Source organism: Lucilia sericata, unplaced genomic scaffold (assembly GCF_015586225.1).
Source record: "Lucilia sericata isolate MDLA Ls3-8-SP2 unplaced genomic scaffold, ASM1558622v1 Contig000374F_arrow, whole genome shotgun sequence".
NCBI lineage: Eukaryota > Metazoa > Arthropoda > Insecta > Diptera > Calliphoridae > Lucilia > Lucilia sericata.
In genome coordinates, this window is record NW_023994393.1 from 225,591 (window position 1) to 248,496 (window position 22,906).

The following is a 22,906-nucleotide window of genomic DNA, read 5'->3' on the forward strand; positions in this document are numbered from 1 at the left end:
TCAAAGATTACTTCAATTAAATTTTGAAATAAATAATAATAATACAGCCAGTCTAAATTTTAAAATATTCGAGTCAAGAAACTAGAGTATATTTTTCTAAAGCACTTTTGGTTAAACTTTTTTGATTTTCCTAATTAATTAAAAAAAATTATTTGTAAAATTGATTGGAATAACTGTTGGATAAAATTTTATCAATCTTAAGATTGTATTCCAATTACAATAATTAATTTGTCGCTGAATTATTATAGCAGTGTTGGAATGCCTATGAAAATTTACTAAACAGGGACTTTAGAATAAACTAGGATTATGATTCTTCCCAATTTTTTACATTAAAGAAATAATGTTTATTTTAAAAAATCAGTTCGGGTCATAATTTTTTTTAAATTAAACTAGATGTTTTTATGTATAATAAAAACAGTTTTCTCTGAATTTGAAAAATATCAACCGGTTTTTCTCAAATGTCAACTATTCGAACTACTCGAAAACCGGTTTTTGGAAAATGTCGAATAATCGATCACCCTACGGTATATATAATACCTTTTCTACTTCTGTTGTTAATTATTTAAAAATGTCTAAATATGTGAAGGTGTATTTAAAAAATTAACAACTTTCAGCAAAAAAAAATATTTTAGTACTCTAAGATCCAAAAAAGTACCCTCTGAAATATTTTTTGATACTGAAACAAAATCTCATTTTCCATCCCTGATGCAATACAAAGCAACTAAGACGCGCTCATTAGTAAATTGTGTTGTAATCAGGGCTGCCAGATGAGTTTTAGAACAAAAATCTAAAAATTAAAATAACAACTTTGTTGCTAAAAAGTCTTAAAATTTATGTTAAAAATGTGTCACTAAATAGTATTTATTACTAAAATCGAACAAAATTAATATTAAACACTAACTATATATATACAGAATTCGAAAATGCCTAATATTATTACTCGCAACTTTGTATTTTTAGGAATATTTTATTCCTTAATGATTTTTAATGTTTTATTTACAAACCAAATTCGCAAATTCAGTTACAAATTTTGTACAATCTAACACACTAACAAAGCAAGTTAGAAACGTAGCTCAGAGACCTATAAATTTCAGTTTTTATATGAAAAAGTTATTAAAGGCTAAAAGTATGCTACGGTTTTTGTATAATAAAAATTTATGTTGTCATAATGAATTTATTTAAAGTTTACTTTACTCCTCACTTTAACTAAAGTTACCTTTTACTATTACGAACATTACAGCCAAGTTGTAATAATGGCCCTAAGCCAGTGGTCGGCAAACTACGGATCGCGAGCCAAATGCGGCTCTTTGGATGCGGTGCTGTAGCTCTTTAGTTTCATACACTTTATTTTTTTATTTTATAAAAAAATATTTATATATTTTAAAATGTTTCTGAATCGATTAACGAGCAGTGTATTAAAAGTAAAATTCTCTCATTAAAACAGCTGTCAATTGTAAACAACAAAATAAATGAAACTAAAACAATAGAGGCCAAAATTATTCCAAATAAATTAAAAAGTGAAAAACCAAACAAAAAGTGGTCAACAGAAGGATTATAAATGTTCTTTGATTATTTGGAGGAGGCACCAAGTATAGAAGTACGTTTTTTTTACAAAAAAATTAATGTTAGTTGAGGCCGTATACATAAATGGAAAGTTAGGTATCTGCAGACCAATTATAAATAGGCGAAAGTCTTACATTCAGTTCAAGTTATTTCCTGGACAATTTCTTCCAAAGATTATTGAAAAAATCAAACAAAAACTTTCATTAATTGTTGACTTCTATCAGCTGTTAAAAAGCTTAAATTACATTGCATTGCAAATATCAAAGAAAGAAACCGCTCACAATCGTTGGCAAAATATTTGCAAGATTAAACATTTAAAATACAAAACGCGAACATCGAATACCGCTAATTATTTTTTCGCTCATCTCCTTGCTTTTATTTGCCCTTACAATCGTACATTTTAGAACAAATCACCATTGAGCCATTCGGATTTGGTACTGGATCTATATTTGATTAATTTAAAAAGTAAAGCTTTGTGTAGTGAAAAATTGTCAAATTTGATTATAAGCAAGTTGAAAGATTTAGGTAAGAAGCCGATTAAAAAATTAAAATTTAGTGTCGTTTTTGAAACTTTAAATAACAACTTATGATCTAAACTTTCTAAAACCATACACACCTATCACGCCCATTGAATTTGTTCCATATACAAGTTAGTATTGTAAGAAAATGTTTAATTATTTAAATATTTAATTGAAAAGTTCTCTATAAACGAATGGGGTATCATATGAGCTCTTCTACGAAGCGCCATTAGATAAGATATAATCATAATCATGCATTCCGAAATTTTCGTGTTTTTCGAATTAAAACATATTTTTTGGAAATTAAAATTATAGTAATTAATTAATTAATAATGTGGAGAGTTTGGATACAGTATACATATATGAATGATTGATATATTTTTGACATAAAGTTTTTGGCTATAAATGAGAACCAGAAAACGTATAATGGACCCATCCTTTCAAAATTTGGTAATGACATTTTGGATCATATAAAACTTGTTTGTGTTGATTTTCATCACTATACTTGTATTTTAGCCCGTTGTATGTCATAACGTAGTTTTTGGAACTCTATAGGAGTACTTTTCAAATTTGGTACATATATTTTTGTTCTTATAAACTTGTATATGGCGAATGTCACCACTATGCTGGTATTATTAAGTCTGTTATGAGCGTTAAAGTAATTTCCAGAAGAGGAATTTGTATGGGAGTATGGTCAATAATGAACTGATTCTTATAAAATTTTGGAGAGCGATTTTTGTTCCTATAATACTTGTTTGTGTCGAATTTCGCCGCTATACTGATATTATTAATCAGTTATGAGCGTTAGAGTCATTTTCTGAAGTAGACATTATACAAGGGGTTTGGTAAATTTTGTTCCGATCGTCTTCAAATTTCATTCTTATAAAACTTGTTTGTGTCGAATTTCGTCGTTATAATGCTGTTACCCAGCAAAAATAAAACGAAGAACTCCCAAAAGAATAACATTTATCACCAAAAGTAGCACTAATTGATTTTTTTTTACCTTCTGAGGAAGTGACGTTTAAAGATTTCCGATTTCACTATTGCTGCCTAATTAATATAAAATTATAACATTGTAGAAGCTGCGTCATTAATTTTTGTAATTTTTACATTTTCTGATATGCTTCCAAAGGCCTTTTAAATTAATTCACTGTCGCCATACTCTAATAAACCTTTATATCTTTATATAGCAAGTGTTTACAAAATGCATTCGAATGACCCATAAAATTTTAATAAGTATTTGTGGTCAAAAATCTGTAAGATTCCTTGCAGAATTGTCTTGTAGATAATTAAACAATAAATACTTATGTTTTTAATTTAAAAGTGAATTAATATTTGTAAAGTGTTAATAAACAAAAATTTTGTAGCTTTTTTACAACCTATGTTTTGTAAACTGAAAATTTTGGCTCTTCCGACTTAAAAGTTTGCCGACCCCTGCCCTAAGCCATGTAATACTTATGCGTAAGGTACAATTTTTCACATAATTCAGTGATATGTATTTAGCCAAAACCCTATTTAAAATTGCTCAAATTGGTCCATGATTTGACATTGTCTATACAAATGTTCCTCTACAATATCTATAACAATATAAGTTTGTTTATTGTGCAATAGAGTGTCCCGTGGATTCGTTTTAATGTACTAAATACGAGAAAAATAAAAAACAATTTTTTTGAAAAGCGATTGAAAATCTTGATCTCAGTACAATATGTTAAAAAATAATTTTATGCAAATGGGTGTCAAAAATCCCGTAAAATAATTAAAATTTTTGTTAGTGTATTTCTGGTCCGCAAAACGACTTTTATTGCATTACTAACTGCGTATATCCGGCGTTGCCCGGGTTTCTTAAAAAATAAAGAGACTATTTTTCTATCTGTAATGACTTTTTTGAAATAGATGTCAAAATTTATCTTATAACGATAAAATAGTTATTTTATTTTTCTGCCTTTATTAATCCTTAAAGTCAGTTTCTGGACCAAAAAGTCCCTTAAAAGTTTAGAAATTGAAAATGAGCTTAAATTAGGAAATTTTGACTAATTTGTATAAAAATTTAAAAAACTTTTTTTGAGAAATTATACTGAAATCAGCATTTTCAATCACTGGTGGGGAACTAAGGACATTTTCAAATGATTTGTTTTATTTTTTCCATGTGCAGTAGATTTAAAGAACTGTTCAGTTTAAATTACGTCACACCGTACTTTGAATTGTAGTGCCCCTGGTGTAAAGAGGCAAAAGTCTTCGGGGCATTTTATTAATTTCAAAAATATGTACCATTAACCGTATAAAATTTCACGCGATTTTTTTTTTTGCTGTTTGAAAAAGTACATGCAATTGAAAAAACTCTGAAACGATTATGAGAAATTCTGCACAAAATCATGAAAAATTTGGGCTTATTGATTTCAAATTCCTTTAAAAAGAACAAAATTACGGTTTTTTCTGCTCTAGGAAAATATGAAGAATCCTTGAATATTGACAGAGAAAACTAACCTACTTTTAATTTGACAATCAATTTTGAGTTATTAATTAAAGAGTAAAATCACCGTTTTTTCGTCTTTGTTTCTCAAAAATACATCCATTTATAAAAAAGTATGTTTAAAAATATTAGTTTTATTCATTAGCTTTTATGCACCCACACTAAAGTTTTGGATGGATTTAGACACCGCTTATTAAATCCGAAGAAATAAAGGTTAAAGGTAAAGGCTGTTTTTCAGGACACTCTAATAAGTAGTAAAATACATATCATGGTTTTTTTAGATTTGAGCTGCATTTAAAAAATGGCAACCGAATTTATATCAAGATAATTTTTGATGGTTTTTTAACTTATTGCAGATTTTTATTGTTATCCCGATTTAATAATAAATTTAAATTTTATATTTTTGTATAAAAAATATGAGTGATTGCGGATCTTTATTTTTTCTTGAATTGAGAGTTATTTAAAGTAAATTCGTTGACATTCATTCAAGATCTAATATAGTTTATAGTTTTCTCGATCGTAGGAAACTACATCCGATTCTCTTTTAAAATTGTTATTTTCTGAGGATATACAGCAAATTAAAGGTTTTGAAATAAAAATAGTTTACCGGAAAATATAAGTGATGGGAGTAAAATATACAGATCTACAACAATATAACTTTGATAAAAAATTTCCGATTCTGGTTTAATATAGTTTTTTTTTTGCAGCGGATTACAGGTTTTGAAATAAGAATAGTTTTCGCGTGGAAAATATAAGTGATGGGGTATACGAATCCACAACCGACTTTACGCTTTATATGAAAATCGATTTTTGATAATAAATTAAATTGATTACAGATTTTTATTTTACCTAATCGTAAAATAAGTTAAGGACCTACAAACATTTTAGAGTTTTCAAATAAAAATAAATTTTTGATTAACATTTTAACTACCTAAATAATAATTCTCATATACTATAAGAAGTATATATCATGAGCATTATAAATGTAACAAAAACTGGACGGAAAAAGGTCATTGCATTTCATTAAGATCATACAAGGGCTGAAATTAGTGGTATAGGTATATTTATTCGGATTTAATGTATTAAACATTCTCTTCCTCATACTAACCTAACCTACCATGATAGAACTGTTGTCATACAAAATTTCATGAAGCATAACATCCAGATCAAAAAGTTGATTCTAAAAATACACTGTCTATTGCCAAATTTCATGAAAATCGTTTCATATTTTTTTATATTTAGCCTAGAAATTTGGTATTATAGCTGTTATTCAAAAAGCGAACATAAAAATGTGCGTAGCATCCAATCAATATCATATAGAGTTTTTTTAACTTCTGAGGTTAGATCTATGGTTAGGTTAGGTTGATAGGAGGATGTATACTACATCAAATCCGAAGAAATACACCTAGGCCACTATCGCGCCTGTTGTGCGCTCCAATTCAAGAAAAAAAAAAATTGTTCACTGAATGTATTATTTTTCCATGTTCAGAAACTCAGTTTCCTGGACGTAGTTCCTAAGAATCTTCCAATCGGTGTTGGTTAAGAATGTTATTTCCGGAATAACATCACTTCCAAGATACTTGGATCTAACTTCGATGAATGCCTGACAATGGCAAAGAAAGTGCTCCAGAGTTTCACTGTCCTCTCCACATGCTCTACATTCGTCTGAATTCAGGGTCACCCCATAGAATCTTTGTGGTTCTACCCACCGTTTCATTATTCCAAGAGGCCTTATGGGATTCTCTCATCCATATTTATAATTCAGCTTTTGTTGCGTCGAATGGTTTTGCGTTTGTCAGGTTAACTACATCGAGCTCCCTTCCCATTAAAGCTATTACATTCGCCCTTTCGTTGCCGACTACTCCCGAGTGGCCTGGTACCCATATGATGTGAACCTTACCTCTGGGAGAGTATTCAGTTAAAGCTTTCTTACAATCCAATACGGTCTTAGATTTAATTCTATCACCTGATATCGCACAAATTGCCTTCTGGCTGTCGTTAAATATATTAAGCCCTGTGGGCGCCATATTTATTCTAATCCAATTTACACATTCCGTTATTGCTCGTACTTCTGCCTGGAAGCTTGTGTTATGATTAGGTAAACGGTGGTATATTTCTGTTTCTGGGTCTTCAATATAGAACCCCAATATATAGATCTGTTAAATGCCAAATTTTATGTAAATAAGTTTATTAGTTATGTAGTGAACGAGTAAAAAAAGTCTCATATATATTTATTATTGTATATTATAGGCTTTGAAGATGTAATGTGTCGTACTGTTCATTCCACAACATTCATTGTAACAGATTTCATGAAAATCGGATCAGTAGATTTTTGTATGCCTGAACGTAAATTTGGTTTAATAATTGTTTTACAAAAAGTTGGTGTTTTCTGTAAGTCTCGAATGAAAATTTTCTATAACAATTATATAGAAAAAGTGAGCATAAGTAAAATCATGACGTCAAATCATTATTTTATATGGCCTATTGTTCCACTTTAGAATAGAACTATTAGTGTTCTAAATTTCATGAAAATCGGTTCAGCAGTTTGGGGTTATACCTAATTAGCGGTCCAAATTTCATGTAAATCGGTTCAGTAGTTTTGCTGTGAAAGCGTAACAAACGAACACACAAACAACCAAACAGTCTGTTTTATATATATATATATATATATATATATATATATATATATATATATATATATATATATATATAGGATTAGAGGCATATAAATTTCAAAAAATTCTGAAGTGGACTAAACCGAATGCCAAACTATTTTTTAAATATTTTTCTGTATGAGCTAAAAATTACGAAAACTTTGACACATATTTCGATAAAAAGCGAAAATAATATGCCTCTTCAACCCACTAAAAATCATTTTGTTGACCAGAAATATTCTACAAAAATTTTAAAATTATTTTTCCCGTAATTAGCTCAAAATTATGGAATTTTTGAGACCCATTTCGAAAAAATGTAAAATATTTTAATTTTCAATCTCTGGAACTGAGGACCACGCGAAAAAAGATATTTTTTATTTTTCTCGTGTTCAGTACATTAATGCGCATCGATTGAGAGGCATTCCTACAAAAAAAATTTTTGGTCAATATGGGGGGTAGGGCCAATTATGAACCGATCCTTATAAAATTTTACAAAGCTATTTAGATTCCTATGAAATATGATAATGTCGAATTTCATCGCTATAGATGCTTCTTTTAGACAGTTATGAGCGTTAGTCATTTTGGGGATAGGGTCAATTATGGGCCGATCCTCATAAAATTTTACAAAGCGATTTAAGTTTCTATAGAATATGTTCATGATGCATGTTTGATTTTCAACCTAAAATTTCTCGCATACAGATTTTTATACAATCAGGAAGCTGTCCAATTTTATGTTTTTAGGTTCAATATTATACAGGCCTGTCGCAGAATTCCATTCCGATCGAAAGTGGAATTATCTTTCCTAATTTCCTTCTTCAAAAAAGGAAAATGACAACTTTTTTAGGTTGAAACCACTTCACATTTTCTACGTGAAATTGACAATAGTTTAAAGTTATTATTTTTTTAAGTTTTCATCGATTTATTTACAAGTTATAATTCCTCTTTCGATCTGAATGAAATTCTGTGACAGGCGTGATAGATAATTCGAAAAGTATTAGTAAGAGAACAAAAAAGAAAGTATTTTTAAAATTTTTATTCAATCAGGATACTGCGTGTTTAATTTTATGTTTATATATTCAATATTTTAGAAAACTCGACAAATACCAGATGAAGTACCAAAAGACCTCTTTTATTTAATTTCTAGTTTCTAAGTTCAATATTATTGAAAATTCAAAAAGTACCAGTTAAAGAACGAAGAAGTACCAGAAAATGTTTCTAGGTTCAATATTATAAAAAATTCAAAAAGTGCAAGTCGAAGAACGAAAAAGTACTAAAAAGTCACCTTTTATAGATTATTATTTACTCCGGGCTCTACGTGTTTATTTTAATGTAATAGAAAACTCAAAAAGTACCAGTCGAATTACGATAAAGTTCCAAAAAGTCCTCTTTTATAGATTTTCATTTCCAGGCTCTACATAATTTCATGTTTCTAGGTTCAATTTAATAGAAAACTCCAAAAGTACCTCTTGAAGATCGCAAAAATACCAAAAAATCCCCTTTTATAGGCCCTCACTTAAACTGGGCTCTACATGCTTAATTTCACGTTACTAGGTTAAATATTATACAAAAACTCAAAATGTACCTTTTGAAGAACCAAAAAATCCCCTTTTATAGGTTCTCACTTAATCCGGGCTCTACATGCTTAATTTCATGTTTCTAGGTTTAATATTATAGAAAATTCAAAAAGTTCCTTTTGAAGAACGAAAATGTACCAAAAAGTCCCCTTTTATAGATTCTCATTTACTCCGGGCTCTACTTGCTTAATTTCATGCCAATTACGTACCAGTCGAAGGACGAAAAAGTACCAAAAAGTCCCCTTTTATAGATTCTCATTTACTCCGGGCTCTACATGCTTTATTTCACGTTTCTAGGTTTAATTTTAAAGAAAACTCAAAAAAGCACCTTTATAGAACGAAAAAGTACCGAAAAGTGGATTTATTGTTAATTTCATGTTTCGATTTCAATATCATAAAATGTTTTTTGAAAAAAGTACCAAAAATAGGTACAATTTTCACGTCCGAATATCCAAAAAGTACTAAATTTATGTTTTTATTTTTGTCAAGTTATGAAGCAGTCAAAAATATTTTTTGAATGTTCTCTGGTTTAAAAGATACATGGGATGCAAAAACAAGTACCAAAATACAGTTTTTACCCGTTTATTCCCTAAAGGGGCCGAATTTGAAAAAAGTACCAGACACCTGTCCGCTTATTTTTTAAATGAACGACGAAAATCTTTTAACTGTTTTTGTATCTTTTATAGTTTATGAGATATGAGGTTACCGAATTTACCCGTTTTTACCCTTTTTACCCCATAAACATTCGAATTTCCAAAAATCCCGTCTTAGTCGATCTATTTGGTGGGAGACCAACCTCCTGTCGAAAAATTCAGTTCTTTCGCTTCAACCGTTTAGGCTGTGCGATGATGAATCAGTCAGTCAGTAACGTTAGAATTTTATATATGGGAAATTCTTTTTTTGTTTTAGATTTTAAGAAATCAACTTTATGCATTAAATATTTCTTTCGTTTAATATTTTGAAAATTAAGTGATGACGAATCTTTATTCACAAGACTTGAAAGAATACGTTCATAAAATTTTGTGGTCGTGAGTAGTTCCATGTTGGAGAAATAAACACTCAAAGTTAAAATTTCTCAAAAAAGTAATTGAAACCAAGTGTTTTTTTTACAACTTTTTGATATTATGAGAGCGGCTCACAATTTAGAAAGATTAGAATTTTGCTAATGTAAGCTGTATACACTTGTTGAATGATTATAGTTCATATTTGATTGTTGTGCCATTTATAAGTAAAAAATTACGTAGTCGCAATGTTTTGAAACCAAATTTTCTTCGGTTATGCAAAATGTATAAATGAGAAAAAGTAGACATTGTAATTACGTGTCGTTTGATGTATATCTCCAAAATTTGCTCTAGAAGGTATCACTGCGGGAGAAGCTTAAATATTGGAAAAACAAACGTGAAAGTTTCGAAAAAGGGCTTTTTCGCGAAGCACACTAACAGCGTAACTTCAATAAACACAAAATATCGCGTGATCGAAATACTTTTAAATTTTACATGTTGAAATCATAAAGCCGCTATAAAATATTAGCATGCATAGATTTTAAAGCGAATACAAAAAAATTGCAAATTTTTAATTTTTTACTTTAGCGAATTTCCGCATTATAAACAAATTTTAAATTCTGAATTTTATCTGTAATCAATCTTTATATGGAAAGAATTGGTTTGCATCAAAAAAATTCAATCAAGGCCTTTCGTGGACTGAATACGCAGAGTTTCTTTCACCACAAAAATCCATGAAGCACACCTAAGCCGCTAATTTAAATTGGGGACATTATACATCAACCGGTAGCTGACAATGATGCTAATACGAACATCGATAAGCCGTTCGAGTTTATTCATGTAAATATATAAATTCTTTACAAAATTTAAATTAACCGAACAGATTTTAATTTTAACGGTTTTTTGCGTTAATAATTCATATAAATTTAAAAATGATAAAAGCAGTTAATTGTAGATAAGCTGGGATATGTTAACTGCAAAAGAATTTTCATCAAAATTTCTCTTTCGCCGAAAACGCGGTGTTTTTTGAGTTACAAGATAATATGAAGATGCACATCTAAACCGCTAATTAAAATTGGTAACACTTAACATTAATCGGTAGCTGACAATGATGCTTATACCAAAATCGATATGCCGTTAGAAAACAGTACGATTTTGCATCAAATGCATTAAAAAAGTTCGGTCATGTGTATGAAATTTATTTCCAAACTTCATATAGGTTTTAATTTTAACGGTTTTTATATTATTTACTCATTTAAATTCAGAAATGGAAGCAGAATATAGTTATAAAAAAGCAGTTATTGGCTAACCACAAAAATATTTGTATCAAAGTTTCTCGTGTGCAGAAAACGCAGTGTTTTTCTTTTAAGAAAAACTAATGGAGCACACTAATTAAAATAAATAAAATTATATTCTTTTAGATTGCTACTAATGAGATCTATGGCAAAATCTATAAGCCGTTCGAAAAAATACAACCATTTTGGATTTAATGCAATTTTTAAAAAATGCATTCGAATATATGCATAAATAAATTAAAACCACATAATTTTTTATCTATCACACATAAATGCATAATTTTTTTAGTTAATGATTGTAAATTAATATGTTAATACATCATGTTAAATAATCTATAAAAAAAATGTGTACTTAGTTTTACAAAAAAAATATTTTTTGAAGAGGTTGAAAAAACTCTTAAAAAGCGAATTTATCCACGAATATTTAAAATATTTGGGTTAAATTAATTTTTACTTTGGATACTTCGTTGTGAATTATATCCACGCTTATATTTTCGAGTTTCAGGTAAAAACGTAATTTTGGGATTTTTTTTAAAAGTATTAACTTTAAACCGCTATAACTTTGGCGGCTTTTGCTAAAAATTATTCACGAGAAGATAATTGTACTTCTAAGATGTTAGACAACGTCCACGCAAAATATCATTGATATGCTATTAAAAAAATTTCATAATTTTTTTGAACCCCAAAATCTAAATTAAAAACGGAATTTCCCATATATATATAGATATGCGTTTAAGTAATTTTCGGAAATGGACCTTATATGGGAGCTATGACCAATTATGGGCCTATCCGGAAAAAATTTCGTAGAGTGATTCATATAAAGACAAAACATATTTGTGTCGAATTTTATCAAGATAGCTTTATTTGGCAATGAAATATGTGCCTTTAAGTGATTTTCGGAAGTGGGCCTTATATGGGAGCTATAACCAATAATGGACCGATCCGTAAAAAATTTGGTAGCATGATTTGTATGTAGACAAAACATATTTGTGTCGAATTTTATCCCTATAGCTTTAGAATTCAATGAAATATATGCGTTTAAGTGATTTTCGGAAGTGGACCTTATATGGGATCTATGACCAATTATGGGCCTATGCAGAAAAAAATTTCGTAGAGTGATTCATATTTATACAAAACTTATTTGTGTCGAATTTTATCAAGATAGCTTTATTTATCAATGAAACATGTGCATTTAGGTGATTTTCGGAAGTAGACCTTATATGGGAGCTATGACCAATTGTGGACCGACTGAAATCTACATTGATAGTATGATTTCTGTTCATATTATATTTGCATGTAGACAATTTTGTGTTCATACCGATATATTTGAGGGAGTTATTAATGATAAACTAAAAAGTTTGAAAAGCGTGAAACGAGTTGCCGCCTCAACGCGTGTTGTGTACTTCCACTAAACAATACGTTATCAGCACACGCAAAACTGTTTACTGTTCAGTTCGGTTGAGTTGAAAACTTACAGATTAATTACAATTGGAACTACAACCGCTGTCGACAGTCAGTTTTCATACATTTTGTATGGAGAGCAAAATATCGTCTTGTGGTTGGCGATATTGTGGTTGAGATCAGTTTTGCCACAACAAAATTTTGTTTCTAACCAAAATTCGAATAAAAATTAAGAAAAAAAGTAAACATAATCATTTTTATTTGTTTCATGTATACATTTGGACATTAAAATAACAAATTCATTTTCTGAAGTGGAACTTGTAACTATGTTAAATTTCGTCGCTAAACTGGTATTATGAAGACAGTTATGAGCGTTAATGTAATTTTCTGTACGGGATCTTATATGAGACGTATGGTAATTATGGACCAATTCTCATAAAATTTGATTATATTGAATTTTGTTGCTATATTGCAGTACATTATGAGCTTTAAAGTCATTTTCTGAGGAGACTTTTTATGAGGGATAGAGTCAATTATGTACCGATCCTCATAAACTTTGACAAATACATTTCCAATAAAACTTTTTTATATTGAATTTCATCGCTATAGATGCTTTTTTAAGCAATATAGTAATTTTCTGAATAGGAAATCGTTGACCGATATTTCGCATTTTCAATACCAATCAAACTGGGTCAATTAAAAATATTTTGGCAAAATATTTCAGTTTTCTATCTTGTTTCTTTTCGACTCTATCGTGTTTTCAACAATAAATATATGTTTCTTCGCGGATTCGTTAACAAATGTAATTAATAATTATTTTAAAAAACAACTGAGTTTTTAACGCGTTTTAGCGCAATTCAAAAATACTCCACATATGACTTTTTGGAAAACAATTTTAAATTATAAAATTCTTCCCATTTTATGTACAGATTTGGAGATTTCGTTCGAAATTTGGGTTTAAGGGGTATATTTGACCAAATTATATTACCATGTAGCGGATGTTAGCATTACATTCATAACTTCAGCAATATTTGTAAACGTAATCTATCCAAATTATCCGACAAATTGACCAAAATTTAGAATTCAAGACGGTAAAATAAATACTAGTATACAACATCATCTAGAAAATTTAAATAAAGAACTAAAAGTCATGGTGAGATAGTAGAAGTCAAAGGCCATGAGTATCAAATTTTTGCATATATCGCGATTATTGTTCGTCGTACGAGTTTAGATGTTATTACAACTTTTGTATACAATACAATTTCATTTTCCTTAGCTGTGTTCTTCTTATTCTTATTAAATCATATATCTTAGAATTTCGGCAAATTAGCACAGTATCTGTTTATGCAAAATTTCAGATAGGTATAGAAGTTGCAATTATCCTTTAAATTTTAAATTTAATCTACTAAGTACGTAAACTATTCCCTCCAAATTCCATAAAAATCGAAATGCGAAATACAGCCTACTTCGTTTTTTCATATAATTATCGACAGTTCTTTACATAAAAAGTTCCTATAGAAATATTAAAGGAAGGACGGACGAGTTTGAATCGACCAAAAAAGTGATGTTAAGTTCATGGGTGCACCAAAAGGAGAGAGAAGATTCATTATACACGGTGTTAGATTGACTAGTGTAAATAAAATAATATTACGGTGTTGTTATGATTTAAATCAACTCATTTAATATGTGGAAAACTCATAGGTACTTTTGCTAAATCCTAACCAATTAAGATATCGAAAAATACCCTTGTGCACATAAGTACAACCAGTAGATGTACAAATTGCAGTAATAAAAAAATTTCGAATAGTAAAAAAAAATTCCACATATTACCAAAATTCAAAACAGGACGATATGTATATTTACATAGTTGATTTAAAACTAGAGATAAAAGAAGTTTTTTTTTAATTTTATTTTTAGAATAAAAGCAAACAGCATTTAGTTCAATTCTTTGCAAAAAATTACCAAAACGAAAAAATAATGCACATGTACACATGCAAAATAAAAATAACCAATTTTGGTTAATAATAACCAAAGTGGCAACACTGGTTGAGATAGATTCAATTCTACTTTTATTGCGCTCTCAATTGTTCTCTTATTGTTCTCTTATTTTTATATTGTAGCGTTGCCATATGTTCATAATATTTTGCTATTATCATTTATTTTTTGTGGTCTGTCAACAGTTGCTTAATTTTAATTCGTCGCTCGCTCTTTTTTCGTGGTTTGTCGACAGCGGTTCCAATTGTATAATTTAGCTGTTAACATGGCCGCTGCTTGTTTGTGTGGCTGCTGAAGAAAAACAGAATCACTTGCTAGTTAGTGCATCAGAGTGTTGGCACAGTTGACTGACTTCAGTTAGCTTGTGAGGGGAAATTTTGATGAGTTACTATTTTGTAAACATGGAACTAAATTTAGTTAAATATTTAGTAATTTGCGACTGCAATTAGCAGTTTTTTGAAACACTGCCTGAAACATCTATAAATAATGCAAGTTCGTTAGTAGCTCGTTCGTTCAAAAGAGAAATAATACCAACTGCGGTGGTTCTTATCAAAGATAATTTCGGTTGTTTTCAACCTGTAAGAATTCTTTTGGATTCCTGTTCTGAAATTTACTTCATTACAGAAGAAACTGTCAAGAAACTTAAACTACGTTTTCAAACCAAATTGTCAAGATGTTTCTGGAATAAGTGAAATTCAAACAAAAATTTTATATTCTGTCGCTGCTACCATAAAATCCCGAATTGGCTCATTTCAGTGATCATCAACATTTGCTGTAATGAAATCTATATCAGCCCAACAGCCTGGTGAAAAATAGATACAACAAGGTTCACAATTCCAGAAATTATACAACTTGTAGACCCGCTTTTCTATAAGCCCCAACGCATTCATTTGTTAATTAGTACGGAAATATTTGTTGCTCGAAGGACGCAATGTGCAATAATTTTAGAATTTGGTGTTACTACATGTTAAAAAGGCTAATAATTAAAAAAAAAAATCGTTAAAAATGTTTAAAATACACACAAACAAGTGTTGTATTCGGATATACCGAAACTTATAATATGCAAATTAGTGTGCATTAGACTTCGGAATACGATCTTAATGGTTTGGGTCACGGTCCAAACTCTAAGCATGATGTTTTAACACAAATCATTTTTGGCGAATGTATCATGATACTAAAATGTTTCAATTGAGAATAAATTTATTTTCTTATTTGAACGAACTACATAAAATTCTAAAAGAGCTTTAGATTCTATGAAATGTTATTATGAAGAATTTTATGACAATCAAGTTATAAGCGCTTAAGTCATTTTCAGAAGCGGGCCTTTGTAGACGTTTGGTAACAATATGGACCGATTCTTAAGAAATTTGAGAGATACATTAAATATCCTATAAAATTTATTTATGTTGAATTTTATACCAGTAGTTAGTATTTTCAAGCTAGCTATGATATTAAAGTCATTTTCTGGATATGGAGTGGGGTTAATTATGATTTCATCCTCGCAAAATTATGTAGGAAAACTTATAATACTATTAAACTTGCCTATATACTAATATTTTAAAGCTTTTTATGATCGCTAGTCATTTGCTGAAGGCGACCTTTTATGTTTTACAGAATTATTTTTGGGTACATAAAAATAATTTATGCAAAATTTCAGCATATTTTGTACCTATTTAAATTTTTTATAACGGTTTAAAATGTATTGCATAGGGTCACTTGTATGGGGGCTATGCGAAAACGTCATTGCCATATTTGTGATTTGCAATACCAAACAAACCTAGTACAAAAGTGACACAACTCAAAATTTTTTTCAGAAAATTGAACACATTTTATAAAAATTCTGAAACATAAAGAAAGATCTTTTTTCTTGAACAGTTTACAACAAGTATCTTGTGCATAGTTTAAGGCTTTTTGAGTAGAGTCACTTTAGTACTGGATGTACGATATTAGAATTTAAAATTTTTACTTTAAAAATTGGCATAAAAGCAACAAAAATTCTGAGATCAGTATTTGTTGCTATTAAAGTTGAACATAAGGACATTAGTTATCTATATATATAAAAATCAATGTATGTTTGTTTATTTGTTTGTTTGTACCTTATAGGAGGCTAAACCACTGAAGCGATCTTCTTGAAATTTTCAATGTGTGTTCCCCTATATCTGGAAGGAACTAAGGAACTAGACGTCGGCGCTAGTATTGTTCTGACAACGAAGATTTTCGGCAAATTACATTTAGACAACACGATCGCAGTTGCTTGACAGCATTCAACAAAGCAGGTTGATGTCGCTTTGTTAAAGAAATTGCAAACACAACTTAAAAAAACCATCAGTGGTGATAGAGAGTATATATAATTTTGTCATTCCGTGTGTAACACCAAGAAATATTCATCTGAGACCCAACAAAGTATATATATTGTTGGACCTTAATTCTTAGTCGATTTAGCTATGTCCGTCTGTCTGTATAAAACATTCTCACGTTAACACGAAGCAACAAAAATTTACGAAATTCACCCAAAATATTTATTATTGTCCTAGGCAATTTGGTATTGAAAATGAGCAAAAGCAGTTCACACCGGGAAAAGTTATTAATCAAAATTTGAAACAACCTCGAAAAAGTAAGCATTTTTTACACATTCTGATGTAATTTTCTCGAAAACTATGCAAGATAATTCCATGAAAATCACCATACATTCATTTCTACACAAGAGCTTGACTTCTGCTGAAAATTGCCAATTTCATATACCTCCCATACAAAAGTACATATTCCCGGAAAATGGGTTTTTTGTTAATAACTTCCGTCACAATGTCGAAATCTTTAGAAATTAAAATCTTATGTCAATAGAATTCACTCAGAAGAAATTCCATAATTGATCATAGCTCCCATACAAGATCCCTTTCAGAAAAACACTTAAAGGCACATAACTCATTACCAAATAGTGATACCCATAAAAAATTTGCACAAATACTATTTTGTACACAGAAATGTTATTTGAACGTTTTTTTCATGATCGGTCCAACTTTGGTCACAGCTCTCAAGGATCCCTCCCGAAAATCACTTAAACGCACATAACTCATTACAAAATATGGATATCCATACATTTCGCAAAAATATTGCTCTTATATACATAAATTAAACTATAAAATTGTTTTACGATCGGTCCATATTTGGTCATAGCTCTCATACTAGGTCCCCTCCAAAAAATCACTTAAATGCACAATATGCATTACCAAATAATGATATAGATAGAGAATTTTGAAATTTTGTCTTTATATACATAATTAGTCATCGCTAACATACAAGGTCCTTTTACAAAAATCTCTTAAACGCACATTACTCATTGCCAAATAAGTTTTTTATAAAAAAATTATATTTCAAGATTCTTTTACTATCGGTTCATAACATGGGTGCGGTCGGTCCCATACAAGGTTCCCTTCAGAAAATCACTTAAACACACATTACTTATAACTAAATTACGTTATGGATACAAAATTTGACTGAAATATAGCTTTTATGAACAGAAATTTAGCTTAAAGAATTTTTTACGATCGGTCTACAATTGGCCATATCTCCCATACTAGGCCTGCCCCTAAAAGCAATTTAACCGTATTTAACTAGTTGCATTATCAATTTGTGTAGAACAAAATTATATATATATGTATTAAATCTTTCACACACATACATACATGCAAATTACTAAATATCGCTAAGCGCTATAAAAATATAAAGAAAATGGCGTTTGTAATGTTCAATAAACCATGGAATCTTTTTTAAATAGATTTTTTCTATTTAAGACATGAGAAAACTTATTTCTACAAATATTTGATCAATTAGAAAAGTATTAATATAAAAGTAACTGGTGGAGGGTATTTAAGATTCGGCTCAGCCGAATATAGCACTCTAACTTGCTTTTTGTACATTTTAATTTGAAATGTTGTTTCTGTGTTAAGAAATTATCATTCTTATGTACATTGATTACATTTAGTTTATAAATATTCGCATTTTATTGTAATGCAATTTAATCTTCAAAATTAAAAATAACCAAATATTTTTTCAGTGCAATTTCATTGAAAAAATGCCAATAGTGTGTGTGTAGTGGTGATTTTTTTATCTGCCTCTCTATACGCCGGTATATGAACTATAGGCTACTTTTTATTTTGAAATTGCAAGTGGGAGGGGTGCCGAGTCGAATATCTCGGAACATGGTACAAATAGAGTCCTCAAATTTTTTATGTACAATTTCGACATCCATATGATTATTTGATGGAAAAATTGGAGGACTATCAATAGGGGGCGTGGCACCCCCATCTATTTATATAAAAATGAATGTGTGTTTGTATGTTTGTTTGCTTGTTTTAACTTTATAGGCAGCTAAACGGCTGGACCGATTTTTCTGAAATTTTCACAGTGTCTTCCTTATATCTGAAAGGAACTATAGGCTAGAATGATTTATATAAAGACAAAACATATTCAAGTCGTACTTTATCCCGATAGCTTTATTATTAAAAGAAATATATGCGTCTAAGTGACTTTCGTAAGTGGACCTTATACGGGAGCCTATCCGGAAAAAATTTCGTGGAGTGATTCATATAAAGACAAAACATATTTCTGTCGAATTTTATCAAGATAACTTTATTTGACAATGAAATATGTACGTTAAAGTGATTTTCGGAAGTGGGCCTTGTATGGGAGCTATGACCAATAATGGACCGATCCGGGAAAAAAGTGGTAGAATGATTTATATGTACACAAAACATATTCAAGTCGAATTGTATCCCTATAGCTTTAGAATTCAATGAAATATATGCGTTTAAGTGATTTTCGGAAGTGGACCTTATATGGGAGCTATGACCAATTATGGGACCATCCGGAAAAAGTTTCGTAGAGTGATTCATATTTAGACAAAACATATTTGTGTCGAATTTTATCAAGATAGGTTTATTTGACAATGAAATATGTGATTTTAAGTGATTTTCGGAAGTGGGCATTATATGGGAGCTATGACCAATAGTGGACCGATCCGTAAAAAATTGGTAGAATGTATACAAAACATATTTAACTCGAATTTTATCACAATAGCTTTATTTATCAATGAAATATGTGCGTTTATGTGATTTTCGGCAGTGGACCTTATATGAGAGCTATGAGGAATTGTGGACCGACCGACCGATATACGTTGGTAGTATAATTTCTGTTCATATTATATTTGTATGTACAAAATTTTGTGTTGATACCGATATATTTGAGGGAGTTATTAACGATAAACTAATTTCCGGGAATATATACCTTTGTATGGGGGCTATGGGAAATATTCGATCGAATGTAAAGATTTTGAACATAATTGATCACAGGCCTAAAAAAATAATGTGTGACAAAGTTCATCGAAATATCTTTGGTAGTTTCTGAGAAAACTTCAAAAGAATGTTGAAAAAAACGTAATTTTTTTCGAGGTAGTCTGAAATTTTTACTCATAACTTTTTACGTTGTGAACCGATTTTGCTGATTTTCAATGCCAAATTGCTTAGGATAACAGTGAATATTTTTGGTGAATTTGGTTGATTTCTTTTGCTTAGTTGATTCAAAGTATGATCCGATTCATCGAAATATTTTGAAAATTGCAGCCTGTAGCTTGCGCACAAGGTTTCTGAGTCGATCCGTATACTTTAAGGTGGGGACCAATATTTTTGTGTGTTACAAAAATCAGCACAATCACATACTAACCTCCCCATTATGGTGTTGTGGGGTATAATTAAAAGGAGTAGGAAATTGCAGTCGGACATGACTGATCTACATATATACATGTTTAAGCAATTTATAGAAGAAAATAAAAAACAAGTGTTATATGGCGACTAGGGTCAAATATGGACCAATGTCCTACCATTTGGGGGTGGGATTTATACCCCGTTCACACGGTGCAATTATTCGTAATTCACGCTCTCATTTATCATTCAACCCCCAATTACGTATTGAATGACATGATTCGCCATACATAATTTCAGCTGCGAATTACACAAGCTGTACGTAGTTCAGTTTGTATTACGTACAAATGAAAAGTGTCATCTCTAGTTTTTATCTGGGATTTATCATAATCAGCTGTTTGTTTTCTTTGGTTGGAGACAAATAAAAAATAAAATTACAAAAAAATGCAAATAAAGCAGGGATCATAACTGTTATGATTTTTATTATAAAAGTCCCAAAATAAGTGTTATTTTTTTTACTTTTTCGGGCAGAAATAAAAGTTATTTTTTGAGCAGAAATAAAAGTTATTTTTTGAGCAGAAATAAAACTTATTTTTTGATTTTTATTACTTTGAACAAAAATAAAAGTAATTTGGTGAAAAAATTACAAAATAATTAATGAAAAAAATTGTATTCTTGATGTTGTTCTCCGATATTTTCTTGTGGTTGCTTTTTTTATTTAAAAATTCAAAAATAATTATTATTTTCGGTCCCTGAAATAAATAGAAAATATACAACTTAAACTTCTGAAATAATATAATATACGTATTTTTGTATCATACACACACACAAATATTCCAAAAAATGACAAAATAATAAAAAAAAGCATTGAACTGTCAAAACGAATTACGAATGTGTCGTAGAAACGGCCCAATAAAAATAAAGCGAAGTACTTCCAAAAGAATAACATTTATCACTACTTCAAAAGTAGCAATTAGTGAATTTTTTTACCTTCTGTGGAAGTGATGTTTAATGACTTCCGAAGAAGCGAAAATAATTCTATTTTTTCAATGCTAAAGATATTTTTTTTGTTCTTACATTTTTGTGAGATTAGAAATTTTATTTTTGTGCTTCTGTTTTAAATGTATGTATCTATTAACGGTTGTAAGAATGTTAATATTATTTAAGACAAATTAGTTGTATTCCATATTTCACTTCTGAATAACTTCCAAAAAAGAGCATAAAAATTACTTCTTAAGAACGACTTCAGAAGTAGTGAATTTGGAATCAAATAAAAAGGACGTACCTCCTATGACAAAAGGGATAGTTTTATAATTAAAAGAATTATAAGCTAAAAGACGATATTTGCTGGTCTGTTTGTATGGCGGGTAGGTATAATAATGGACCGATTTCAAAAATTAACAGCCTTGGTCTTTGGTGTAACAAAAGCTAATACTCCAAAATGTGTTGACTTATCTTCAAAAATGCAACAGTTATAAGGGTTTTATTTTTGCTACCGTGGTTCACCTTTTCATGGAATTGTATACATATACAAAGTTTTCGTGCGAACTCCTTAAAAACAAAACATCTAGAAACGAACTTTTTGTAGTTTTTAAAAGAAAATTAATTTTAAAGTTCTTTAATTATAAAATGTGCAAAATAAATGAAAAATGACAAAAATTGACTTTTAATGCTAAAAAAAGCATAAAACACTTTTTCCTAAAAAATAAGTGCAGCCGATGAAAAAAGTGCTGGAATTGCACTTAAAAGTTTTAATTTCAACCAACAAAAATTCAATGTAAGAAAATGAAAATATATACAAAAATTGACTTTTAATGCTAAAAAAAGCATATAACACTTTTTACTAAAATATAAGTGCAGCCGATGAAAAAAGTGCTGGAATTGCACTTAAAAGTTTTAATTTCAACCAACAAAAATTCAATGTAAGAAAATGAAAATATATTCTTTGTTAATAAAAAATTTATTATTTTCAGGCTATCAAATGTGTTTAAAGTATGCAAAAAAGTTTTGAGAGAGAGTAAAATTCTTAAGCTATGTCTACACGGTAGTCAGGTCTTACAACGTTGGCAGATCTGGCAATGACTGATAATGTAAAAATGTTAGCAATATGTAAATTGTCATTTTAAACGGTTGTAAGAAAACCTTACAATTTTATTGCCAGACAATTGTCTGATACAAAAATTGTCAATTCACACTGTTGTATGGCAAAAGCACAAAATGAACAAATTCCAACCGAAAGTTGTATATGTTGATTCTGTTTGATGGAACCAAAGCAGAATATTTAAAGGCTTGTGACAAGAGATGTAACAATGTAATGTAAACTTTAAGTTTAATATTGTAAATTTTTGTGTTGTTGTTAAACCACTTTGTGTTGTTGTAAAATACAGTAGTTTTCGTTTATGTCTCTGTCGATAAATTTCATATAAAAAAAAGTACCATTAGAAGGACGAAAATGTAACAAAAAATCTTTTCAAATATTTTCGCGTTTACTAAGGGCAATATATCTAAAATTTTATCTTTTTAGGTTCAGTTTTATAAAAAACGCAAACAGTACCTTTAAAAGGACGAAAAAGTACCAAAAAATCCCTTTAAATATTTTCTTGTTTAATAAGGGCTCTGTATCTAAAATTTCATATTTTTGGGTTCAGTTTTATAAAAAACGCAAAAAGTACCATTAGAAGGACTAAAAAGTAACAAAAAATCCCATCAAATGTTTTCTCGTTTAATAGGGCCCTGTAT